We start from the raw sequence: 12599 nt of genomic DNA, 5'->3' as shown, positions 1-12599 counted from the left end.
AAGAGTAATAATTTGGTTTTTTGGGGGTTCAAAATTAAGCATCGTTTGAGGAACCAAGATTCTACGGTTTCAAAAGTCTTTTGGGTGAGAGAGTGCAGTATAGAGGGGGATGAGGCAGAACAGATTAAAGTGGAATCATCTGCATATTGTATACAGGTGGCAGGAGAAATCTGAGTATGGAGATCATTAATGAAAATTGAAAAGAGGAGAGGGCCAAGAATTGAGCCCTGGGGAACTCCTAGAGTAATGGGGAGGTGGTTGGATAATTTATTTTGCCACCTCACTGCCTGTTTTCTGTTGTGCAGGTAAAAGTGGAACCATTTAATTGAGCTTGTGTCAAGTGCAAATGATTTAAGTAAGTGTAACAAGATTTCATGATTGACCATATCAAAGGCTTTGGATAGGTCAATAAATATAGCAGAGCTAAGGGTATTATTGTTCCTATTTTTGTTGATGCAGTCTGTGAAGGAGAGGAGGGCAGAGGTGGTGCTATGGTAGGGTCTAAAACCATGTTGACAATTAGCTAGCAGATTGTTAGTTAACAGGTGTTTCAGAAGTTGCTTTTGGACACATTTTTCCATGATTTTAGCAAGAGGAGAGAGCAAGGCTATGGGTTGGTAGTTAGAGAGTTCAGTTGATTTTCCTCCTTTATGAAGGGGAATAACATGAGATATTTTCCAGAGAGAAGGAATGTAGCCTTCTTCAATGGTTCTGTTAATCAGGATGGAGATGGTATAGGTCAGTGCATTAGCAGCAACTTTTAGATACATAGCAGGTAGATGGTCAGCAGATGGAGAGGATGGTTTATGTTTATGTAACAGGGAACTAATGAGTGCAGAGGGAACATGTTGAAGTTGAAATGTGGGAATGGAAGTGTTAGAGGAGGAGGATAGACAGGAAATATCAGGGGAGAGTTGATTGGAAAGGGACTGGACAGTTTCAGTAAAGAAGGTGTTAAAGGCGTTGGCAGTGTGTTTGGGGTTATATTGGGAGGTGCCTGCTGGGCTTGGAGTGTCCGATTGGCCAGGCTTCATGAGATTATTTATTCCTGCCCAGAACTTTTGTGGGTTATGCAGGTTAGCCTGTTGCAAATGGCAGTAGTAGTTTCTTTTATCCAGAATTACTGCTTTTTTTGTAATGTTTCTTATTTGTTTAAAGTTGAGATGGTCTGTGGGATCTTTAGTACTGCGGTATTTGGACCAGAGTTTATTTTTCAGGATAATCTTTTGCCTTGTGTCCTTTGTTAGCCAAGGGGCGGCTCTTAAGGAAAGTCTGATGGACCTTGTGGGAGCATGTGTGTCAAGAATAGATAGGAATTTAAAGTTAAAATATGTCACAGCATCATCCAATGGGAGGTGTCTAAGAGGAGACCAACTGCAGGACCTAAGTTCTGCTTCAAATCTATCAGGGTTAAAAGTTTTGTTTGTTCTAACTATTTTGTATTTTGTTAAGTTAGGTTTATCAGTTTTATGTCTAATTAGATAAATAAGGGCATGGTCACTTATATCATCAGGTAGTGTACCTACTGTATATGTTTGGTTTGTTGTTTTGTTTTGAGAAATATGGTTTAGCACTTAGAATGTGTATATATGCCTTTAAAAATGGCTAAGCAGAGTCATGTGACTGACTTTAAGTGTTATATAAGGTGTGTGTATTTTAATGGTTGTTATACACCTGAAGAAGCTGTTTGTGAAAGCGTTTGTGTACCAATAAAACTGTGTTGCAGCCGAGTGGAATCCAGATCTTTGTACTGTGGTTGGAGAAATTTGAGTATACACCTTATTAAGCTGAGGTTGCTGTTTTGGAGTATATTTTTTTACTAAACTGAAGCTGCTGTTCTGAAGCCTCACCTTTGCAGTTCATGGACTTTGTGTTTACTTTGTGGATACTCTGGAATACTTTTATGCAAAGGTGCCTGTAACATTGGTTGGTTTGTATTATTTAGAAGTTTCTACATTTTTTACCCAAAAGTTCAGGAGTTATGGCTACTGAAATGGATAACATAGAACTTGAATATACACCGGGCTTAAAACTGAAATGGACTGAAAACAACTTAGAATTATTTTTATCCAAGGTGAGTGAAGAAGAAAATCCACTTTTGAAAAGTGATATGGTCATTGAAGGGACAGAACATTCTAATATAGACTTTTTGGCCATGAGAAGTGATATTTTCTCATTAGAAAAAGATTTATATAAACTAAAACGGGTACAATATGAGAAGTTTCATTTAGAAGCTTGTTTAACAGAACGTGTTATACCTTGAGGTTTAAGAATGCTCAAAATGCCTGCACAGACTTAGTGTAACTCCATATTGCTAAGTGAATGGCAACAACTAAATATAAACACTAGCTTGGGGTATTTAAAGCTGCTAGTAGTGGCAGCAGAGAGAGAAATGATAAAAACTAATGGCAGTATAAAGAAAAAATATACTGACATATGTAAAACTTATACTATAGAAGCACTGTTTAAACCTATGACTGATATGGTTGAGAATCTGACAGTATATGCCAGAAAGCTTCTACAAATTAAATTAAAGAAGCTTTGTAGAGATCGGAAGGACTTCTCATTGGGCCATATCTTCACTTGGCCACGAGATGTAAATGACCATAATAGTATGGCGCCTAATATTGATTCAATGCCCCAACAAATAAATGAGAGAATTCAGTTTGTACAAAATTCGACTTCTAGAGAGATACCGATTGGTCAAGTGGAAGCAGACGGGCATGGTCGTGATGACGAGCGTGGTTGTGATGACGATAGAGCAAACGCCTTGAAGTCTGATGTTTCGAATGCACTGGTGACATCTAACCTTGGAGCAAGGAAGAAGATGTTTCAAGTAAGCACAGAAATACATTGCGAAGCAGAGAATTAATCCTCCAACATTAAAAACGCATCAGCATATCCAACTTCTTCTTTTTTAAAAGGAACTGGCCCTTTAGGCTTGAATTTTCCTCTGCCTATAAGGGAGAGATCTATGAGCAGGAATGGGAGAGGCGGACCACGACAACAACAGAGGGGGAGAAGTATAGTGAGAAACAAGAGAAAACTCAACGAAGGTCCGGTGAGTCTTTTTACAATAAAAAAGGCCTTCTAACAAGTAAGACATTCATTGTAAATTTATCAGATTATGGTTTAACACATTCTGAATCAAATGTGTTAGAAAAGGGGTTATCTTTCATACCGGCTATGGACATGAACATCACTGATATTATTTTCGATTTGAAACTGATTACCCATAACTTGACTTTGAAAACATTATTTGGTAATGAGCAAAAAGAGTCTGATGCTGCATTCAGGAAACCGAGTCTTTTTGAACCAAAACAAAATGCTTTAATCAATGAATTTGAGCAAACTTGTATTTCTGATATGTATAAAATGTATTATGAGCGAAAACAACTTAAGGAAAGTGGCAAATGGCATAATTTAAGTAAAGAAGAATTTAAAGCTATGCATGATTTAGAGAGTAATAACCAGATAACTATTAGGCCAGCAGACAAGGGAGGGCAAACAGTGGTTATGAATAGAGTTGATTACAATAGTTTGATGCTAGAAATGCTGGATAATACTGACTTCTATCAAAAAATTACATCCATACAAAGTAAAAATATGATATCAAGGGTAGAAAAAGAAATTAGACACCTTGAGGAACTAGAGCTTTGTGATAATAATATGGTCAAATATTTAGTAGTTACAGATCCAACTATTCCAAAGATTCAGGGGTTGCCTAAACTCCATAAAAATTCCATCAGACCCCAATGAGACCAATAGTAGCCGGAAAAAATTGGTGTACTGAACCGGCTTCAATATTCATTGAGAAAAATTTGAAGGCCCTGATATACAAATCAAAGTATATCTTGAAAGATACAGAGCATTTTCTCAGAGATTTATATGAATTTACTAATGAAACAAATGTATCAGAACAGTACTTTTTCATTACATTAGATGTAGTATCGCTGTTTACAGTTATACCAAATCCAGTTGGTATTAGAAATGTGATACATCTATTAGAGATGAATAAGGAATTTGGAAGTAGAACTATAGGAATATTACAAAGTCTGTTAAAAATAGTGCTTGAAAATAACATTTTTGTATTTAGGGAAGATATGTATTGGCAAAAGAATGGAATGGCAATGGGCACTCCTTGTGCTAACAGTTATGCCAATGCTGTTATGTCCAAATGGGAAATGGAAAATGTTATAAAAGGAAAATTTGATAAAATGATTATGTTTTACAGAAGATTTGTAGATGATCTCTTTCTTTTATGGAGAGAGACAGAAAGTCAGTTATATGAATTCTTAGAATTCATTAATAACTCTACAGAATTTCTTAACTTTACCATGAATTGTTCTACTGATGGTATCAGTTTTTTGGATGTTTATGTAGAGAAAGATAGTGCAGGCAAGATTAGCACAAGAATGTACAGAAAAACCTGCCATGCAAATAAAATATTAAGTAGAGATAGTATGCATCCCAATTTTATATTCAGAAATGTAGTACAAAACCAGTTCCTAAGGGCGTCAAGATTAAGTGTAAAAACCGAAGAATATGAGAAACAACTAATTTTGACAGGAAAAGAATTACTAGATAGAGGTTATGATAACAGAATGGTAACTAAAAACATGAAAGATGTGATGAATAAAAGAGAGAATAAGGCTAAACCATATTTCTCAAAACAATTAGTGAATGGGAAAGAGAAAGTGACTCACAAGAATGTAAGGATGTGTTTAAATTATTCAAGGGGTGTTGGGCTGTAGACTAATATTATAAATGAACATTGGAGTATATTAACATCAGATTGTAAAATGAAAGAGTTAGTAGGCACAAAGCCACAATTTAGCTTTAAAAATAAGAAGAATTTAAAAAGAAGGCTCTGTATAGACAGAGAACTGAAAGGTAGAGAAAATGAAAAGGGCACTAGACCATGTGGCAAGTGCAACTTTTGTAGTTTTATTTGTAATGATTCACAATTTAAACACCCTGATACAGGGGAGACGTTTTATCTGTGAACCTATGCGAAATGTGATACAGCACATGTAGTATATCTGGCTATCTGCCAGGCATGTCACAAATTTTATGTAGGGAAAACAGATCGTCTTTTAAAAGATAGGATAAGAGAACACCTATATCACATTAAGAAAAGAAGTAGTTTTAATGCACTAGCAAAGCATGTGTCAGTTACCAATGAACAACATGTTTTTAAATTTGTTGTCTTATGTAGAACATTCACTGATATAAGAGGGGGTAACATAAAAGCAAGGACTGAGGAAAAAGAAGCTGAATGGATTATTAGGTTAAGGGCTAGTTCAGGGCATGGACTGAATGATTCTGTTCCTATAAGACCAATATTAAAAAAGAGACCATTGAATAGGTGAATGCTGAATTTTTTAGAACTTTACGTATGCTTTTAACATATATTTTTTATATTTTTATACTATATAAGTTTAGAATTTGTAAGAGTGGATCAAGAAAGTAACACTTAGAATGTGTATATATGCCTTTAAAAATGGCTAAGCAGAGTCATGTGACTGACTTTAAGTGTTATATAAGGTGTATGTATTTTAATGGTTGTTATACACCTGAAGAAGCTGTTTGTGAAAGTGCTTGTGTACCAATAAAACTGTGTTGCAGCTGGGTGGAATCCAGATCTTTGTTCTGTGGTTGGAGAAATTTGAGTATACACCTTATTAAGCTGAGGTTGCTGTTTTGGAGTATATTTTTTTACTAAACTGAAGCTGCTGTTCTGAAGCCTTACCTTTGCAGTTGATAGACTTTGTGTTTACTTTGTGGATACTCTGGAATACTTTTATGCAAAGGTGCCTGTAACATTGGGTGGTTTGTATCATTTAGAAGTTTCTTAATAATTATGTTGTACACATCTCAGTTTTGTGCTTGAGGAAGGACTAATTATGAGTTGATTTGAGAGTAGTAAAAAGTGAAGTACTATATACTATTTTAACTTAGATTAAGATAGAATTTCTATAAGTTTTCCCCAATATTTCCTGAAATAGGGCAATTTCTTTTTGCTCACAGTTTTTAATTTGTTGGCCAAAACATATTTGACAGCTACATTTTTGAATTCTGACCAGGAGATTTTAGCTCTGTCAAGCCAGTTAAGAGCTATGTAGGATTTAAGCAGTGCACTTAGTGTTACTATAAGATGTTTGGATTCTAATGTGTAGGTATTGGGGAAAATATTTAGAATTGACATTTCCCATGAGAGGGTGGATTTCATATAGCCTGATTTCTCCAATTTCACTCTCAGAGAGCACCAAAGTTTATGGACAGTTTTGCAAGACCAGAAAATATGGAGAGTATCAGCAATTGTGTTGGGACATATGGAGCAAAAAGGTGAGGAATTGGAATTTATTTTATTTAGAAAAGATGGTGTATGATAAGCATTGTTATTAATCATTATTTGAGTATATATTACTTTTTTTAAAAGGTGTGAGTTTTGTGGTTATGTCTATCGCTGCTAGTTTTTGTTCGATTGTTAAATTTACATTTTTGGTCATCCAGTAATTTGAGTATAATATTTAATTTTGATATTTGGATCAGGTGATTAGTTTATAAGTATTTGAAAGCATTTTAGTTTTTTGTAGTAAATAAGAAATAATTTGTTGATAAAACTGAAATTCTTGTGGAGTTACGTTGATTCCTGATGTTTTTAAGTTTACTAAATACTGTATTTGTTTAATGATCAGGCGATATTTTTTACTTGGAGCCAAGTGCTCAACGATATAGCCTAGGGGTTGATCTTTTATTTGATAGAAATCCCATATTGTACAGTTTTTAATATATGGATATTTTTCTAGATTTAACATATTGTTATTTAATTTAATTTCAGGATTCATGTGTATTGGTTGTGCCATAATTAGGGAGTTCTTTATATTTAAAGAAGAGATAAGAAGTTGAAAACTTGTTACTTTATTAATTATTATCAGATGTATATTGAGATTTCTTAGGTTTTTGCTGCTAAGGAAGGGAATAGCTTTTGGGTTAATAGTAGAGGTGTTTAAATATTGGTAATACATTTTTATCCAGAGAGGGTACCAAGAGGTGTCATAGGGCTCAAAGTGGGTTAGGCATACAATATGATTAGCATTGATAATATGATAATATGTCTGGAAATCGGGAAGGCTTAAGCCCATTTTTTCTTTGCGTAATGCTAGTTTTTTATAACTAATTCTAACGTTTTTCGGGTGCCTTATAAATTTACTCAATGTTGTTTTCATTTTGGCGAAGAATTTGTTTGTCACGCATTGGCTAATAGCCTGAAATTGGTACAGAATTTTAGGAAGTATATTCATTTTTATAATTGATGCCTTGGAGAGTAGAGAGAGGTTTAATTTTTCCCATCTGGCCAAGTCTTTTGTAATTTTTGACCAAACCATGTACAGATTTTCTTTTATAATTTCCTTATGCGGGTGGATAAATGTAACACCTAAATATTTGAGTGAATATTCTATTTTAATTTTTGAGTCTGGACAGAAAATCTCCTTATGATTAAGAGGATTTAGCGGGAATATTTTTGATTTACCTGTATTCATAGCATAATTTGAGATTGCGGAAAACTTATCAGTAGAATTTAGAATTTTTACCAAATCAGTAGAGGGATATTGAAAATAGATGTTGAGGTCGTCAGCATATGCTGTATATTTAGTTAGTACATTTGAAATGTAAATAGAGTGGTTGAATGTTTTTTGCCTTAATTTTAAAAGGAGAGCTTCTAAATAGAGGTTGAAAAGATATGGGGAAAGCAGACAGCCTTGTCTGGTTCCATTTATTATATGTATAGGGGGTGAATTCTTTTTATTTATATGTAATGTAGTGGTGGCCTTATTATATAGTACTTTGATCATGGCTATATACTCCTCAGGTAAAGCAAATCATTTTAGTATTTTGAACAAGAAGTTTAGAGTTTAGATTAACTCTGTCAAAAGCTTTTTGCACATCCACAGAGAGAGCATTCTTCAGTGAGGTGTCTTTGACTGTCATATTTATTATAGCTTCTATTGATAATGTATTATCCCAGACTTGTCTACTATTCATAAAGCCTAGCTGTTCAGCAGATATGATATAAGAAATTGCTTTATTCATTCTGTGGGCCAATATTGTTGCTAATATTTTTATGTCTAGGTTTATTAGTGTAATTGGATGGTAGTCACTGGGGTTAATACCAGGTGTATTTGGTTTTGGAATAAAGATCGTTTTAGAGTTATTAATGTATAAATCAGTGATTCCAAATTTTATTATATAGTTGTATACTTTGAGTAGGATTGGGACTAAATGTTTCATGAATGATTTATAAAATTCTGGTGTATAGCCATCAGGGCCTGGGGACTTTCCTGATTTCAATTTGTTGATAGCTAGGATTTCTTCAGCAGTTATTGATTTTTTGAGAAGCTGTATCTGCGCGTCTCTTATATGTGGGAAATGCAGGTCATCTAAAAAATTATTAGTTTCTATTTCATCTTCCAGAGTATGTGGGCCATAGATCTCCTGATAAATTTCTTTGAAAACTTTTATGGTTTCCCCATCCGAGTTGAAGGACTTATTTTTATGTTTAATTTGTTTTATTGTGGAAGAAGGGGGTTTTATGTTGATTATTCTGGCTAGGATTTTAGAGGGAGTTTGGGCCCATTCTGAATATTTGTGTAGAAGTCTAAGTTCAGTGAGAGACAGCTGATTCATTTGTATTTCTTGTATTTGTTTTTGTACAGAGATTATCTGTTTGTCCAGGTCTGGATCATGTCTAAGTTGCGTTTGTAGTTCAAGTTTTTTTAAATTAAGTTCTAGGTTTTCAATATGGGATTTAGCTTGTTTTTTTGAGTATTGATGCTTTTTGTATTAGTATACCTCTAAGTGTTGCCTTGGTTGTTGCCCATTGTATGTCCAAGGGGATACTTATTGTTTCTAAATTATTGTTGGTTTGTGTAAGTAGTTCTCTTATTTCCTGACATAGTTCCCTGTTTTTCAAGAGGTTCTGGTTTAAAGACCAGTTTATACTATATTGCGTATCTTTGGTTAGTTTGGTCTCATTTATTATTAGGTTGATTTTTGCGTGGTCAGATAGGGTTCTTGGAATTATATGAAATTGTATATCAAACTTTTTGAAATATGTTGAGATTAAGAAAAAAATCTATTCTGGACCAGGTTTTGTGGGGGGTTGAAAAGAAGGTAAATTTACTGATTCCAGATTCTTGTCTGAAGAGTTCAAAGAGATCTAATAAATTAAAATCTTCTATTAGATCATTTATATGATTTGCTAAATCGATAGGTTGATTATTATCTTTATTTGTTCTGTCTAGTTCAGGTCTGGTAGTCATATTCCAATCGCCTCCTATTAAGTATAGATGATTTGGAAATTTTTCTAGGATTGAGTATATATCATAAATGAACTCATTCTGGTGCATACAAGGACCGTATACATTTAATATTAAAATGTTTCTATTGAAAGAGGGAAGGAAACATTCTAAATAACACCACCTGCCATTGGGGTCGCATTCGCTTGCTTTTATAGTACCATTGAAAGAATTTTTAACTATTATTGCTACTCCCTTAGATGCAGTATCGTTTCCAGCAGCTATGATTGATTTTACCCATTTCTTTTTTGCTTCCTTTACCCATTGGGCTTTAGTCATATGTGTTTCCTGAATAAACGTTACATCAGCATCAGATTTATATATTAAATGTAGGATTAACTTTTTTTTCTTAATATTCTGGAGACCTTTAACATTCCATGATTCCAGAAATATAATTTTGTCTTTAATGTCATTTTACTACCATTTGGGTTTGAAAGCTAATACAGTATATAAGGTGAGTTTTAGCTTTCCTGTGTGAATGATAGGTATGTTTAAGTGTACAGTGTGGAGAATGTAGTGTAATGTTAATGACAGTATATGAGTTAATGAGTGACAACCCGCCCCTTGCAGACCCCACCCGTGCATATCCACGAAACTTCTTTTATCTGTAAGAGGTAATAAAAACATATATACAATCCCAACTATATTACAAAAGCCTATTGTTATTCTAAGATCCATCAGACATTCAGCACAATACTAGCTTCCATGCCTGTATTTGCTTATTGTGTATTAATTTATTATATACTAATTTTATTGATTCATTGAAAAATAAAATTAGCTCAATTCAAAGGATGATACTTAGACCATTAACCCGATCAAGTAATGTAAGAGACTGTTTTGTATTTTATACAACACCTATTTTGTCCACCCTGTTATAACATTAACAATCTTTGATTCATATGGACAGTCAAGTCTTAGGCCATGAATAGTTCAGTACACACTATTTCTCTGCTTCCTTTCTTCCTTTCCCTTATCTTTGGACCCAACTACAGCAAAATCCAGGTATTATTTAAAATAGTATTAGTGTAGGTATTGTCCACTCTTAAACCAGATAACTCAATTGTGATATATTGTCTAAAAGGATACTAAAGTTGTTTTATACACTATATATATTTTATACTGATTAATGTATGTTATTCCGTCCTCTTGAAGTAATTTGTCTTAGTTTGCTATACATATATATATTATCTCATAGTTAATTTCTAATGCAATACTTGGTAGTAAAACTAACATTTTTGGTAAACATCTCTGTAAAATATGCAAAATAAATTACTTCAAAAGAAATATTCATTTAGTATGTCATGAGAACAGTAATGTTTAACTAGTAACTATTTTATCATTAAAATATCATTTACTAATAACTAACGCATTTAAAATCAAGAGTTAAAAAAAAAAAAATGTTACATACTTTTTAAGATTCATTTTAACATCAAGTGCCCTTTCAGAGCACCATGTAGTATCAAATATTTTAATCTCAGCTGTTTCTCTATATAAGTCATTTTTCCTGCAGCGTGAGACATTACCGAGAAGCATGTAGAGAGATGTATAGGAATTTACAAATAAAGGATTGTTTGTTGAGATTTTATATTAAAAAGTTCTGTTAAAGTCTCATGAGTTGTTGATTAATGATGTATTTGTTTTTTACATCCATGGAGTGTCAGTAATGCTTCTAGCATCTCTTATATGTGACATTATACTCTTAATGCAGTTGTTTTGTGGATCATTAAGGTCTCCCTATTTGATTTTCTTTAAGAAGTGCTTGTGTGCCATAATGTTATATGCACTTTTCTAATTTCCAAATATACCAATGCTAATGGCTAGCTTTTTCTTCTTTGGTTATTTGATCCTGTTCTCTGTAGGTAAACCTCTATTATTCCGAAAACATTATTCTGAAAACATGAGATTGGATTAACAGTGTCACAATTCAAAACCATTTCTGTACCTTAGTGAGGCAGTAGTGGGGATTAATTTTACTCTTAATTTCTTCCTTTTCCTTAAAATACACCTTTTTCCTCCTTCCAGTTTGCCCTATGTATTCATTATCTTCTTTATATTTGAATTAGAGCATGGGACATCTCACGGCGGCCGCAAAAAAACAGACATTGAGCCTGAATGCCTCACAGCGTCATGACCATGCCGCTACGCACTATTTAAAAAACGGCTGTCAGCCAGTGAAAAACATGCCTTTCTGACTTCCAAAATTGCGTCACTTCGCTATCAAGCTTGACAGAGGGGCAAAGCTATGCTCGATATTCTTTGTGAACCCAGAAGGAAGGGAGAGCCTCGGAGACCAATCAGCACACTCAACACACTGCTCGACTATCGTACACAGGTCTGTGCGGATTCTAGGATAAAGAGCTACACCTCCTTCATTCATGACAGGTATGCGCTGATTAATCAAAATTTCTGGCATATTATTTTAATTAAGTTAGAACTGTGCTATTTTCTCAGCTTATGGAACGAGGGAAAAAGAAGAAAACATTGCTTGCTTGAGTTCTGTCGTCCGGCAGTTTAGCTGTTAATTGCCTTGCCAATATTCTTTTGGAGAGTCTCAAAGGTTTTTAGTATTTCGTTAGTGCTTGTGGCATAGAAACATACTCAAAGATTACGGTCTAAGGCAGTGGGATGATTTAACCCAAATGTGTAAGTCACAATACCAGAATAAGCGTTTTTGTTGTAGACCTCTCGGTTTTCATAGAATGCTATTAGCAGCAGATGTTGACACACTAAGAAATGAGAACAAACCTGCACCTGAAATTAAAAGTTACAGTAACTATAAATGTTGTCGCTGTTTATTAAGAACATTTGCTTTTACTTTTGCAGTCGCCAGGTTTAAGAGTAAAAGAACAACATTGTACTAAGATTAAATACAAGTGCACAGTTGCTCATCCAAGCTGTCGGCATTTTGTGTCAGTTACAGTTCATAGATTGTTTGTACTTTAAGTGAGAGTGGCTTGATGTCTGAGTTAGTTTAAGGATACACTATAATCCTCATTGAAATCCTTATGTAGTTATTGTTTAAATGTGCGATGTTTACATTATTTTTATCCTGATGAAATTCATTTTAGTATAAAAGTGTAGTGTTGTATTGTTATTCTCAAGCTGTTACTTAAGGCAGATTAATTAAAATATAATGTTTGAGTTGAGCTTCCTTTCTAGTTTGATTCAGCATTCATAGGGAGTGTGAAGCAGATTTATTTTCTTTTCTTTTCTGTATTCTTTTTTCTTTTCTACACA

Source organism: Protopterus annectens, chromosome 7.part1, assembly GCF_019279795.1.
Source record: "Protopterus annectens isolate FY-2018-M chromosome 7.part1, PAN1.0, whole genome shotgun sequence".
Classification (NCBI taxonomy): domain Eukaryota; kingdom Metazoa; phylum Chordata; order Ceratodontiformes; family Protopteridae; genus Protopterus; species Protopterus annectens.
Note: the sequence above shows the minus strand (reverse complement) of the source record.